At 44.2% G+C, this 13,599-nt stretch overlaps 2 protein-coding genes across 2 annotated transcripts in view; both read left to right on the top strand.

Moving 5' to 3' along the window:
• BIN3 (bridging integrator 3) overlaps window positions 1–13,599 on the top strand; it is a 531,071-nt gene that overhangs the window by 280,415 nt on the left and 237,057 nt on the right. The window lies entirely within an intron of this gene.
• The window catches only part of PEBP4 (phosphatidylethanolamine binding protein 4), a 283,660-nt gene that overhangs the window by 233,488 nt on the left and 36,573 nt on the right, over window positions 1–13,599 (top strand). The window lies entirely within an intron of this gene.

Genomic DNA, 13,599 nt, shown 5'->3' with positions numbered 1-13,599 from the left:
AAAACAAAAAAGTATTGCTATCATGAAGCAATCATATTCACTCAGTCTTTGATGTTATTTTAAATGTGCTGCTAGGTCACCCATCAATCTCCTTCCTATTATATATGGTGGTAAACTTGCAAAATTGGCGAGCAGTATGATACTTCCCAAGTAATCTAGATCCAGATTATAGGAAAAACAGAGAGGTAAATATATTATTTAGCTAGAGCTACACTATTCCAGGTTAGCTGGTTGCACTGGGCCTACCTTAGACTATACTGACTATATTGATTTGGGGAACTGTAGTCACAATAACAGTTGGAGGTCCCCAGGCTGCAAAAGGCTGCTCTAGATGTAGTAGACAAATGATGATCTTGTCTGACATGTTGCAAATGGTGAAGTTGGGAGAGCAACAAGACTGCCACTGTGTACTACTACCAAGCTTCTCTCTGTAAAAGTTCTGGACTTCTTGGGAAATTGAGACTATCCCAAGAATGCCAGGATTTTTTTTTTAATTTTAATTTTTATGCATACTATAACTTCAGCAAAGGATCGTTACCTTGTCGTGGTGCTGGAGCTGGAGCACCTCAATGATGCCATGAGCTAAACCATGAAGGGCCACCCAAGACGGGAAGGTCATGACAGAGAGGTCAGACTAAATGCGATCCCTGGGGAAGGTAATGGCAACCCACCCCAGTATTCTTGCCGTGAAAACTAAATGGATCAGTACAACCAGAGATATGTCGGTATACCATCGGAAGATGAGACCCCCAGGTCGGAAGATGGTCAAAATGCTACTGGGGAGGAACAGAGGATGAGTTCAACTAGCCCCAGACGTGATGACGCAGCTAGCTCAAAGCCAAAAGGACGGCTAGGGGCCGACGGTGCTGGTGGTGAACGGCGAATCCGATGTTCTAAGGATCAACACACCATTGGAACCTGGAATGTAAGATCTATGAGCCAGGGCAAATTGGATGTGGTTATTGGTGAGATGTCAAGATTAAAGATAGACATTCTGGGCATCAGTGAACTGAAATGGACTGGAATGGGCCACTTCACATCAAATGACCACCAGATCTACTACTGTGGACAAGAGGACCACAAAAGAAATGGAGTAGCCTTCATAATTAATAGTAAAGTGACTAAAGCAGTGCTTGGATACAATCCAAAAAATGATAGAATGATCTCAATTCGAATTCAGGGCAAGCCATCTAACATCACAGTGATCCAAACATACGCCCCAACCACAGATGCTGAAGAAGCTGAAGTACAGCAGTTCTATGAGGATCTGCAGCACCTACTGGACAATATGCCTAAAAGAGACGTTATTTCCATCACAAGAGACTGGAATGCTAAGGTGGGCAGTCAAATGACACCTGAAATTACAGCTAAGCATGGCCTGGGAGAACAAAACAAAGCAGGACATAGGCTGATAGAATTTTGCCAAGACAACTCACTCTGCATAACAAACATTCTCTTCCAACAACCTAAGAGACGGCTTTATACATGGACTTCACCAGATGGACAACACCGAAATCAGATTGACTACATCCTTTGCAGCCAAAGGTGGCGGACATCTATACAGTTGGTAAAAACAAGACCTGGAGCTGACTGTAGTTCCGATCACGAACTACTTATTGCACAATTTAGAATCAGACTCAAGAGATTAGGGAAGACCCACAGATCAGCTAGATATGAGCTCACTAATATTCCTAAGGAATATGCAGTGGAGGTGAAGAATACATTTAAGGACTGGACTTAGTAGATAGGGTCCCGGAAGAACTATGGACAGAAGTTTGCAACATTATTCAGGAGGCGGCAACAAAATACATCCGAAAGAAAGAGAAAACCAAGAAGGCAAAGTGGCTGTCTGCTGAGACACTAGAAGTAGCCCAAGAAAGAAGGAAAGCAAAAGGCAACAGTGATAGGGGGAGATATGCCCAATTAAATGCAAAATTGCAGAGGTTAGCCAGAAGAGATAAGGAATTATTTTTAAACAAGCAATGCGCAGAAGTGGAAGAAGACAATAGAATAGGAAGGACAAGAGACCTCTTCCAGAAAATTAGAAACATTGGAGGTAAATTCCAGGCAAAAATGGGTATGATCAAAAACAAAGATGGCAAGGACCTAACAGAAGAAGAAGAGATCAAGAAAAGGTGGCAAGAATATACAGAAGACCTGTATAGGAAGGATAACAATATCGGGGATAGCTTTGATGGTGTGGTCAGTGAGCTAGAACCAGACATCCTGAAGAGTGAGGTTGAATGGGCCTTAAGAAGCATTGCTAACAACAAGGCAGCAGGAGACAACGGCATCCCAGCTGAACTGTTCAAAATCTTGCAAGATGATGCTGTCAAGGTAATGCATGCTATATGCCAGCAAATTTGGAAAACACAAGAATGGCCATCAGATTGGAAAAAATCAACTTATATCCCCATACCAAAAAAGGGGAACACTAAAGAATGTTCAAACTATCGAACAGTGGCACTCATTTCACATGCCAGTAAGGTAATGCTCAAGATCTTGCAAGGTAGACTTCAGCAATCCATGGAGCGAGAATTGCCAGATGCACAAGCTGGGTTTAGAAAAGGCAGAGGAACTAGGGACCAAATTGCCAATATCCGCTGGATAGTGGAAAAAGCCAGGGAGTTTCAGAAAAACATCTATTTCTGTTTTACTGACTATTCTAAAGCCTTTGACTGTGTGGACCATAACAAATTGTGGCAAGTTCTTAGTGGTATGGGGATACCAAGTCATCTTGTGTGCCTCCTGAAGAATCTGTATAACGACCAAGTAGCAACAGTAAGAACAGACCACGGAACAACGGACTGGTTTAAGATTGGGAAAGGAGTACGGCAGGGCTGTATACTCTCACCCTACCTATTCAACTTGTACACAGAACACATCATGCGACAAGCTGGGCTTGAGGAATCCAAGGCTGGAGTTAAAATCGCTGAAAGAAACATTAACAATCTCAGATATGCAGATGATACCACTTTGATGGCTGAAAGCGAAGAGGAACTGAGGAGCCTTATGATGAAGGTGAAAGAAGAAAGTGCAAAAGCTGGCTTGCAGCTAAACCTCAAAAAAACCAAGATTCTGGCAACCAGCTTGATTGATAACTGGCAAATAGAGGGAGAAAATGTAGAAGCAGTGAAAGACTTTGTATTTCTAGGTGTGAAGATTACTGCAGATGCTGACTGCAGTCAGGAAATCAGAAGACGCTTAATCCTTGGGAGAAGAGCAATGACAAATCTCGATAAAATGGTTAAGAGCAGAGACATCACACTGACAACAAAGGTCTGCATAGTTAAAGCAATGGTGTTCCCCGTACTAACATATGGCTGAGAGAGCTGGACCGTAAGGAAGGCTGAGAGAAGGAAGATCGATGCTTTTGAACTGTGGTGTTGGAGGAAAATTCTGAGAGTGCCTTGGACTGCAAGAAGATCCAACCAGTCCATCCTCCAGGAAATAAAGCCAGACTGCTCACTTGAGGGAATGATATTAAAGGCAAAACTGAAATACTTTGGCCACATCATGAGAAGACAGGACACCCTGGAGAAGATGCTGATGCTAGGGAGAGTGGAGGGCAAAAGGAAGAGGGGCCGACCAAGGGCACGGTGGATGGATGATATTCTAGATGTGACGGACTCGTCCCTGGGGGAGCTGGGGGTGTTGACGACCGACAGAAAGCTCTGGCGTGGGCTGGTCCATGAAGTCACGGAGAGTCGGAAGTGACTAAATGAATAAACAACAACAATACTATACAGATATGTCCTTCTCGGCCTTTTGGCTAAGATCAAGTGTAGATATGTCCTTGTTACCTACAGTCCTGATTTAATCCTTTAACAGCTATGAATCTGAAGAATCTGATTCATTTTAATTCTATATATGAAAAAGGCATAGTAAGATAGAGACATCTGTTTTATTTTTTTATTTATTTATTCAAAATTTATATTATATTATTTTAAATAAATAAATTGACATCTATTTTGCCAATCATTTCAGTTTTGTTTTGCTTGTTTTCGTATGCCATTCTCTTCATAAAATGGTGATTCCACCACCAGCTTGGTAACTAGTAGATTTGATATCCTAGATGCAATCTTTTTGCAAAGCTTGATGCCAACCTGGAATACATTAAAATAACATCTCATCTGGCTAAACACTCTTGCCATATTTTTTTGTTGGCATGCTTTGAGCACCTTTGATGGCTATGTGACAGGCAGAAATTAATTAAAACTTTTTTAGATATAGAGATTTGGTAATGGGCTTTTCCTGTTTAATTGCTATTGGGAAAATATTAAAAGCATTGGAATGATGCCTAAAAAGTGGGTACTTTTAACGAGACATAGTTCAAAACCTATAATTCAAATTACTGACTTTTTTATTCAGTATATTCTGAAAAAATAGGGTTAGTTATCTAAAGTAATTATCAATGTGCTATATCTAACGACAACTTACTGGATCAAGTTAGACTCGAATCTTATTGGTAGAAACGAGGTGTGTCCACACTCTTGGATTAATAAGGGATGTTGCAAATCAGAGCTGATATGCTTTATCAGAGCTGGATGGGAGGAAGAATGTACAATCGCAATAGGTGTGACAGGAAGTTGCACAGGACAGGCGCGTTCAGTACAATACCTTATATTTATTCTATTCTATTCTATTATGTCGTATGAATTCCTTGTTCTTTAAGATTGCTAATCCTGCTGTAGCACTTTGTTTGTTTCATACTTATTCAGCCCATCAGCAGGAGAGAAATAATTTACTTCTGGTAGATTATGGATTTTTTTTATCCTAAGAATCTTCTTTTTTTTTTTTTGCTAAACTGACTTGCAATCCGTGTTACCAGGTTTCTTCCCCATTCCAAACAGTATCAGAAACATATACATTTATCAAAGGAAAAAGAGGTCAAGGTTGGCACTGCCACCAGCAAACCTAGGTTAACCACAGTGCCCCAAACATTACAGTGCCTTAATACTAATCTGTGGCACAGAGTGAGCTAAAATGTTAGAACTAACATTCACCCACAGACTTGTGGCACATGTGGCAATTCCTAAGGAAGGAATTTTTATCATTGCTAAAATTGTGTGATTAAGATAAAATGCAAATATATCTGGTCTAAAAAAATTACATCTGCCTCATTGTAAACTGCTGTGAACAGTACTTACAAAGCTATGGGCTAGCATAAGCTCTTTAGATAGCATCCCTGTGCAGAGCTGAAAAAGCATTGACAATCCCTCTGAGAATGCAATAAATGTTTAAGTGCTTAAGGTATTTCTAGCCCTACATAGGAATGCACTATCACTTAACAAATAATCCATAACTGCCAGAATCAACTGGGAATTTGCCAGATATTAGTGGGATATGCTTTGCACTCGTACTGAATTCAAAGTGACCACAGGCTTTTGTTCAGAAACGGAGAATATCAAGATGCATACTGTAGTGAGTTATTTAAATATCCCTCATAATAGAACCAACGGTCAAGTGAGGTTGCAGGCTTCTCTTTATGAGATGTGTACAGGCAGAAGCTGGAGAACCATCTGTAGTGGATGGTTTAATTTGGTTATATCACTGAACCAGCATGTTGGATTTGGTGTCCCTTCCAATTTTATGATTTTATTCTTCTGCTAGAAACGGATGATATAAATCTCTATGGCTGTGTTGACTTGTGAAGTTAAGCTATCATTGGACTTTTAATTTTTACCTTCTGCCTTTTCTATAGGCAGTCAACCAATGTACATGGTTCCCTCTCACCATCATTTTGATCCTTAGAACTAAGATACGATTAGGCTGAGAGTTAGAGACTGCAACAAAACCATATATAACAGCCAAAAGTTTTCATACAATAAACACCTGCTTGGAAGCAGGTGGACCACCCTACAAGAACATGCGTGAGGAAATTGGAATTGGAATTAAATTAACTTTAACAGGAGGACAAGAAGGAGGAGGAGGAGGAGGAGAAATTGTTTATTTGGTCCAGAATTGAGAATAACTTTACTGAGTGAACTATCAGTGGGATCAGGTGTCATGTTCCCATTTCAATGTGCTGTTAACATTGTAACGTTTCACATGTCATCTTCTGTTCCGTGTTCCTTCACCCTGGGTTTTTCCATTCCTTTCCCCTCCGTTGTTTTGAGGGCTTGGAATGTATGTTTGGGTTTGCACTTCTGCTCAAGGTTACTTTCCCAGGCGCGTCTAACGGCTTCTAGCACCTGGGAGGGGGAGCGCCCTGACGAGGGATGGGGCGGAACTTGCTCACAGGCAAGGCTTTTAAGTTTGTATTTGGCGCGCTTTTGCTCATTCTCAGCTTTCTCTGTATTTGCATACTATTCCTTTAATAAATCAGTTATCTTTAAGCCCGAGCTTGTGAGACTGAGTATTTGGGATTAGGCAACCAATACATAAAGCTGAGAATCATTTCATCCATTTTCCGCTAGCCCCATCCAATCGTTGGATAAGAGGGAACGCTAGCGATGACCGAACATCAGCTTCGCGCAAGTGATGGAAGCAAGGAGGAGCGGGAGGCGGCAAGGATCCGGCCAGCTCTAACCTCGAGAGCGCAAAGAGCAGCACGTCGGGAGTTGCGGGATGTCCAACTAGATGAGCTGCTGATATCCATGCAGGAGAGCCTCAGGAGTGAACATAAAACTGTTATGGAAAGAGCACCGGGGAGGGGGTCTCCACAATTATCCTGGGAGCCCGAAGTCCCCTTGTCACCGAGGGTGGTGGTAACCAACCAACCCCTGGAAGAGCCGGTCACTCCAGCTCGTATGAGGGCATTAGAGGATAAAATGGATCTAATAGTGACAATCCTTAAGGATCTACCCAGAGATGCAGAGCCCACCTCGGAGGATTGGGAGGAAGAGCCGTCACAGTACCCCAGGCACAGTACCCTACCAACCAGGGGGAGAAGCAAGACTCGATCAGCCCGTCAGGCGGGAGGGCGAGAGGCAAGACCCCCTAGGGATCGGCCACCCATGGGGGCTCGGCATACGCTGACATTCGCGGAACCGCCACAGCCAGCTGAGCCGGCAAGAAACTTCCCACCATTTGGAGTAAAGTTTGATGGGGATCCCACTACGCTCTCCTTCTTTATCACTAATGCCAAGCATTATATGGAAGATTGGGGCCGGAACTTTCGGTCAGAACATGGCAAAATCAATTTCATTGCCAACAAACTGAGAGGAAGGGCAGCTGATTGGTATGTGCAACTGTGCCAGGCTGAGGCAACTGAGTTAGAGGACTTCGAGGACTTTTTGTGGGCACTTAAACAGCATTTCGAAGACCCTCTAGCCCAAGAAACAGCTAAAAATGCCCTGAGGAAACTCTACCAAGGGTCCCTCTCAGTTGCCAATTATGCGTTGGAATTTAAAGCTTTGTCGGGGAAAGTGGAAGACTGGTCTGAGCCAACATTAATTGAAATGTTTAAGCAGGGGCTAGAACCAGAAATCCTTCGCTGGGCACTAGGAAGAGATGATCCCAAAACGCTGTATGGGTGGATTCAGTTGGCGGGCAGCGCAGAAAATGCCCTGCAAACCTATGCCCATACCAAAGAGCTTAGACAATCGCGTCTTGCTAGAGGAGCGCGCACATCTGGACTTGCCAGCTGCCCCAAACCGAAAATCTGGGAAGAAGAAAGGGAACGACGATTCTCCAAAGGTCAGTGCCTGAGATGTGGGAAAGAAGGGCATCGAGCCACGTCGTGCCCGAGACGCCGTCCAGAGGAACGACAGACGAAACCTACAGTAAAGTCGCCTGCTCCTGCTCCACCGCGGAAACTGAAAGCGGCCGTCACAGAACTGGACCCCCCAGAACTACCCTTCGGAGAAGAGGAAGAAGAGTTGCAATTCGAGCAGCCGGCGGGAAAAGCCTACCACCTGCCCTGAAGGGCGCCCTAGGGCAGGTGGAAGAAACCGGGCGTAACCACGATTCGGTGAGTGGAAATTTCCCCACACTGACTGTTAAAGTTAAACTGAGCTCAAAAACCAAAACTGTGGAAGTTTGGGCCATGCTAGACTCGGGCTGCTCCCGTTCCCTTATGCACCCTGATGTCGTAGCGGCTCTGGAACTGCCCACGTTTCCTTTGCCAAGACCTATGATCTTCACCCAATTGGATGGAACTATGGCGGGAGGGAAAGCAGTCAATCATTCCACGGGACTGGTCGCCTTGCAGATGGGCTCCCATCAGGAAAAGCTGCCATTTGTGGTAGCTCCAGTGGGGGGTCCTCTGGTTATCCTGGGGATGCCTTGGTTTGTGCAACAAAACCCTTTTATCAACTGGCTACATAGAACTGTGACTTTTGCAGATGGATTTTACAAAGTACCCGAAAAAGACCTACTGGAAGACATGGAGGGGGGAGGGGTAGCGTATACTACTGTGCAAACGCTTCAACCTCTTGAGGGACTACCCAATCAGTATCAGGATTTTGCTGAGGTATTTGGGGAAAAAGAAGCAGATCGCTTGCCACCCCACCGAAAAACGGACTGTGCCATTGAATTTTTACCAAACGTAAAATTGCCTCACCCAAAAATATACCCCATGTCTCCCAAAGAGCTCACTACGCTAAGGGAGTTCATTGACAAAAACCTGGCTAGGGGTTTCATTGAGCCTGCTAATTCCCCGGTAGGAGCCCCTGTCCTATTCAGGCCAAAAAAGGATGGGTCATTAAGGCTTTGTACCGATTTCCGCGGGCTCAATGCGGTCTCAATATTAAATAAATATCCTTTGCCCCTGATCAAAGATATGTTATCACATCTGGCCAGAGGCAAAATCTTCTCAAAACTGGATTTGAGAGAAGCCTATTTTCGTATTCGCATAAGGGAAGGGGATGAGTGGAAAACAGCCTTTAACTGTCCTCTTGGGGCTTTCCAATACAAAGTCTTACCCTTTGGTTTATCCGGAGCACCTGGGGTCTTTATGCAACTAATCAATGAGGTCTTGCATGACCACCTATTTAAGGGGGTACTGGTATACTTGGATGATGTATTGATTTATACTGAAACCATGTCAGAACATATCCACTTGGTGCGTCAGGTACTGGCTAAATTGAAAAAAGCAGAGTTGTACGCTAAACTGTCAAAATGTGCCTTTCATCAGTCACAAATTGATTACCTCGGCTATCGAATTTCAGCTAAGGGCATTGAAATGGACCCTGCAAAAGTAGAAGCTATTGTGGCATGGGAGCCTCCCCGTACCAGGAGACAATTACAAAGTTTCCTTGGATTCGCTAATTTTTATCGGGCATTCGCCCAAAATTTTGCTGAAATTGCCCTCCCCCTTACTGAACTGTTAAAAACCAAAGGACAGGGGGATACGCGACGTTCAAAGAACCCAGGCGCGCTCCTTAAATGGACACCTGCCTGTCAGCAAGCGTTCGAAGCGCTCAAACACATCTTTACCACAGAGCCAATTTTACAGCATCCAGACCCCTCTAAACCCTTCGTTGTACAAGTCGATGCTTCTGATTTCTCCATAGGAGCAATCTTGTTACAATCTGACCACTCTGGCGCCTTGAAACCCTGTGCTTACCTCTCTCGCAAATTCACTGAAACTGAGAGGAAATGGCACGTTTGGGAAAAAGAGGCTTTTGCTGTAAAAACGGCTTTAGAAACATGGCGACACCTATTGGAAGGCACTTCCAACCCTTTTGAAGTCTGGACTGACCATAAAAACCTGGAAGCTCTAAGCACCAGTCGAAAACTCAGTCCCAAACAGCTGCGCTGGGCTGAGTTTTTCAGCCGCTTCGACTTCACCCTTAAATTCATACCAGGCAAGAAAAACTTTTTAGCTGATGCACTCTCCCGCAGACCCCAAGATGCTGGCCCAGGGCCAACGGTCCAAGGCACCGTCTGGACCGACAAACAATTAAGTTTGGCAGCGGTGACTCGCAGCCAGACCCGAGCGCAATCAACGCAACCTCCAGCCGCTCTGCCTTCCAGCCGCTCGCCGCGCTTGTCAATTCCATCCGATTTGCAACAACAGTTGCTTTTCCACCTTAAAACAGATACTTGGTTACAAACCAATAGAAACAGTTTAACCTTCACTGACGATCTTGCCTGGCACAACGATCGCCTCTATGTACCCGATGCGATGCGAAAAACCATACTCCAGCGTTGCCACGATGACAAGCTGGCTGGACATTTTGGCTATGTAAAAACACTGCACCTTGTTCGCCGACAATTCTGGTGGCCAACTTTACTCAAAGACCTGAAGGCATATGTTACTGCTTGCCCTGTGTGTGCAGCGATAAAGCGCAAAACAGGCAAACCCCAAGGTCTCCTTCAACCCGTTGCTACCCCATCTGTCCCCTGGCAGGACATTTCCATGGACTTTATCGTTGATCTACCCCCTAGTCAACGCAAAACTGTCATTTGGGTGGTCAAAGACTTTTTCTCCAAACAAGCCCACTTCATCGCATGCGCTTCTATCCCCACCGCACAACAGCTGGCACGCCTCTTCCTCATCCACGTGTACCGCCTCCACGGTATCCCCGCCCGTTTGGTGAGTGACAGAGGCACACAATTTACGTCACAATTTTGGCGGGCATTTTTAAAACTTTTGGGCACCAAACAGTCACTTTCCACCGCGTGGCATCCGGAAACGGACGGATCTACAGAGGCGGTTAATTCTACACTAGAACAATATCTCAGGGCTTTTGTTAACTACCAACAGGACAATTGGGTCGACCTACTCCCATTCGCAGAGGTCGCCTACAACAATGCCGTTCATCAAACCACTGGTCAAGTTCCTTTTAAAACAGTTTTTGGACGTGAGTTTGTTCCTATTCCTGAACTTCCCCATCCACAACCGCTGCCGGCTTCCCTTACTGACTGGGCGGACTCTCTCAAGCACTCATGGATTAATATTCAACAAGCCCTCCTCCATGCCCAGGCTACTTATAAACGCCATGCCGATGCAAAGCGTTCCCCAGAACCATCTTTTACTGTCGGAGATAAAGTCTACCTGTCAACTAAGTTTATCAAATCCCCACAACCCTCCAAGAAACTTGGCCCTAAATTTGTCGGACCTTTCCCAATTATCGCCCAAATTAACCCTGTTACGTTTAAACTTGATTTGCCTCACAACCTTAAACGCTTACATCCTGTTTTCCATTGTAGTTTACTCAAGCCCTACCTGCCGTCGGACCGCTGGCATCCCCAACCCATTCCACCACCTCCGCTCATGATCGACAACCAGCAACACTTCGAGGTGACATCCATCCTCGACTCCCGACGCCAGCGCTCCGCTTTACAGTACCTCGTCTGCTGGAAACATTTCCCTCATCCTGAATGGGTTGCTGCTCCAGATGTGCTTTCCCCTCGTCTGGTAGCCCAATTTCACTCTACCTATCCTGACAAACCGGCTCCATAGTTTTTTTTGGGGGGGGCAATATGTCATGTTCCCATTTCAATGTGCTGTTAACATTGTAACGTTTCACATGTCATCTTCTGTTCCGTGTTCCTTCACCCTGGGTTTTTCCATTCCTTTCCCCTCCGTTGTTTTGAGGGCTTGGAATGTATGTTTGGGTTTGCACTCCTGCTCAAGGTTACTTTCCCAGGCGCGTCTAACGGCTTCTAGCACCTGGGAGGGGGAGCGCCCTGACAAGGGATGGGGCGGAACTTGCTCACAGGCAAGGCTTTTAAGTTTGTATTTGGCGCGCTTTTGCTCATTCTCAGCTTTCTCTGTATTTGCATACTATCCCTTTAATAAATCAGTTATCTTTAAGCCCGAGCTTGTGAGACTGAGTATTTGGGATTAGGCAACCATTACATCAGGGTAATATATGAAATAACCCTAAGTTTAATCATTCTGTCTGGGATCATAACTGAGCTGAGTGGATGTATATACAGTGCATAGTGTGTGCATGTGTGTGTGTAATTCAAACCTATGTCACAGTATACTTTCTTGTTTTTCTTTATAAAAAGGATAGGGTCATGTACACCTCCCAGATACATCTCTGAAATTCAGCAGCAAGTTGGCTGAATTTTGATGGCATGATTTCAGGCTAGGTTGAGAAGATTAGGAAGTTGGCAAGGTTGGCAGGGGATCAGCTTACCACCCAGAGGCTTCTGGACCCCATTCCCATTTTAATCCCCCCCCTCCAAAAGTTAAAAATTGGCTTTAAAAAGTCACTCCTGCCCCTTTCAAAGCATCACTAGGTAGCCTTCTGCAGCCCGCTAGAAGGCCAAGTTGAGTCTTCATCCCCTCATCAGTCATTCCTGCTCTGCGATAAGAGGATTGATGACAATACAATAATGAATTAGTGGTATTTCATTGTTCTTACCTGTTGGTGTGTAAACGTTTCATATGATGATTTTACGCCACATTGGATTCTTGTACTATAAACTGTCATCGTGATTACAGTATTATTTATTTTCAGAACATTTAAATCAAACACATCTCGCTGGTTTAACTATGATTAAATTCAAGTCTGTGATTCTGGAATCAGATCTGTAAAGTGTTTTTTATAGTTAAATTAACTTCTGTTCAAATCAAGATTCGTTTAGCTTTATAGTCCATTTGATAACTTTTAAGATCTTTCCTGCATTAACAGCATTCACCTGTAACAGAAAAAAGCATGAGAAAAAGTTAAATGCACTTTTCAGCAGCATGTATGAAATGCATAAATGGTCTTTGACGGTGCTGAAATGTTTTTGATGAATACACTGTAAGGATACCGCTGAGAGATATGGGCATCGTCCTTGCATATTTCTCTTTTCTTTCCTCATACTTTACCCCCTGCCTGGTGTAGCAGCTTACTTGTTTTTTTGCCATTGCAAAGACAATAGTTAACTGTTGCCTGAATTCCTGTGCACACAATGGCCTCACAGGTTGGAAGGAAAGCATTTTCAGCCCTCCTGGCAAGCTGGAGCCCAGCGAACAAGTCCGGTGCTATCAGTTGGTCACTCCCTCTATGACATGGTAACAGCACAGCCTGTGGTTCAGTAGAATTTTCCAGGGTGCTGTGCTGCCATCTGTAAAGCAATGACCCTTTAAATATACATTAGCAAGCAAACTGTAGCTCCCCCCAGCAAATTTCCCCTCCCCATCTTTACTGTATTGATTAGACACAAAACAAAGTGTCAGACAATGTTTAGGAAAAAAGCAAGTGAAGTGAAGTGAAGCAAGCTTGGAAAAACCCCACTTGCTGCAATCAGACAAAACATCATAGCATTTTTTTTCCTAACAAGATCATTGAAAAGGAGATTTAATCTCTTAGAAGGGGAATTTGTAACAGATTATACTGGAGTTGATATGAAGGAAATAAGACTGCTATTCTATAGTTGAACATCCCTTGTTGGCCACAGCTAGGAGTGGGGAGATTTAATTATATCGTATCAATCCTGCCTTGTTTCTGGGAGTTCAGAATGGCGCGTAAGTGTAGAATTACCCATAAGTTTATCCACACAAAACCATCTATGAAGTACGTTGGGCTTATCCCCACTAGCTCCATTCTCAACTGAAGTCCTTCAACTTGAGTTTCTCCAACCCCAGTCCAACATTGAGGCTACATTGCAGTCATTATATTTCTTCTACATTTTCATAGACAGTTGTCCCTGCTGTCCAAGAGTGCTAGAATTATTGATAGTGCATAGAATAAGTGTCATTGCAAGAAT

This window comes from Candoia aspera, chromosome 9, assembly GCF_035149785.1.
Source record: "Candoia aspera isolate rCanAsp1 chromosome 9, rCanAsp1.hap2, whole genome shotgun sequence".
NCBI lineage: Eukaryota > Metazoa > Chordata > Lepidosauria > Squamata > Boidae > Candoia > Candoia aspera.
Note: the sequence above shows the minus strand (reverse complement) of the source record. Positions and strands in the feature narration are given on the sequence as shown.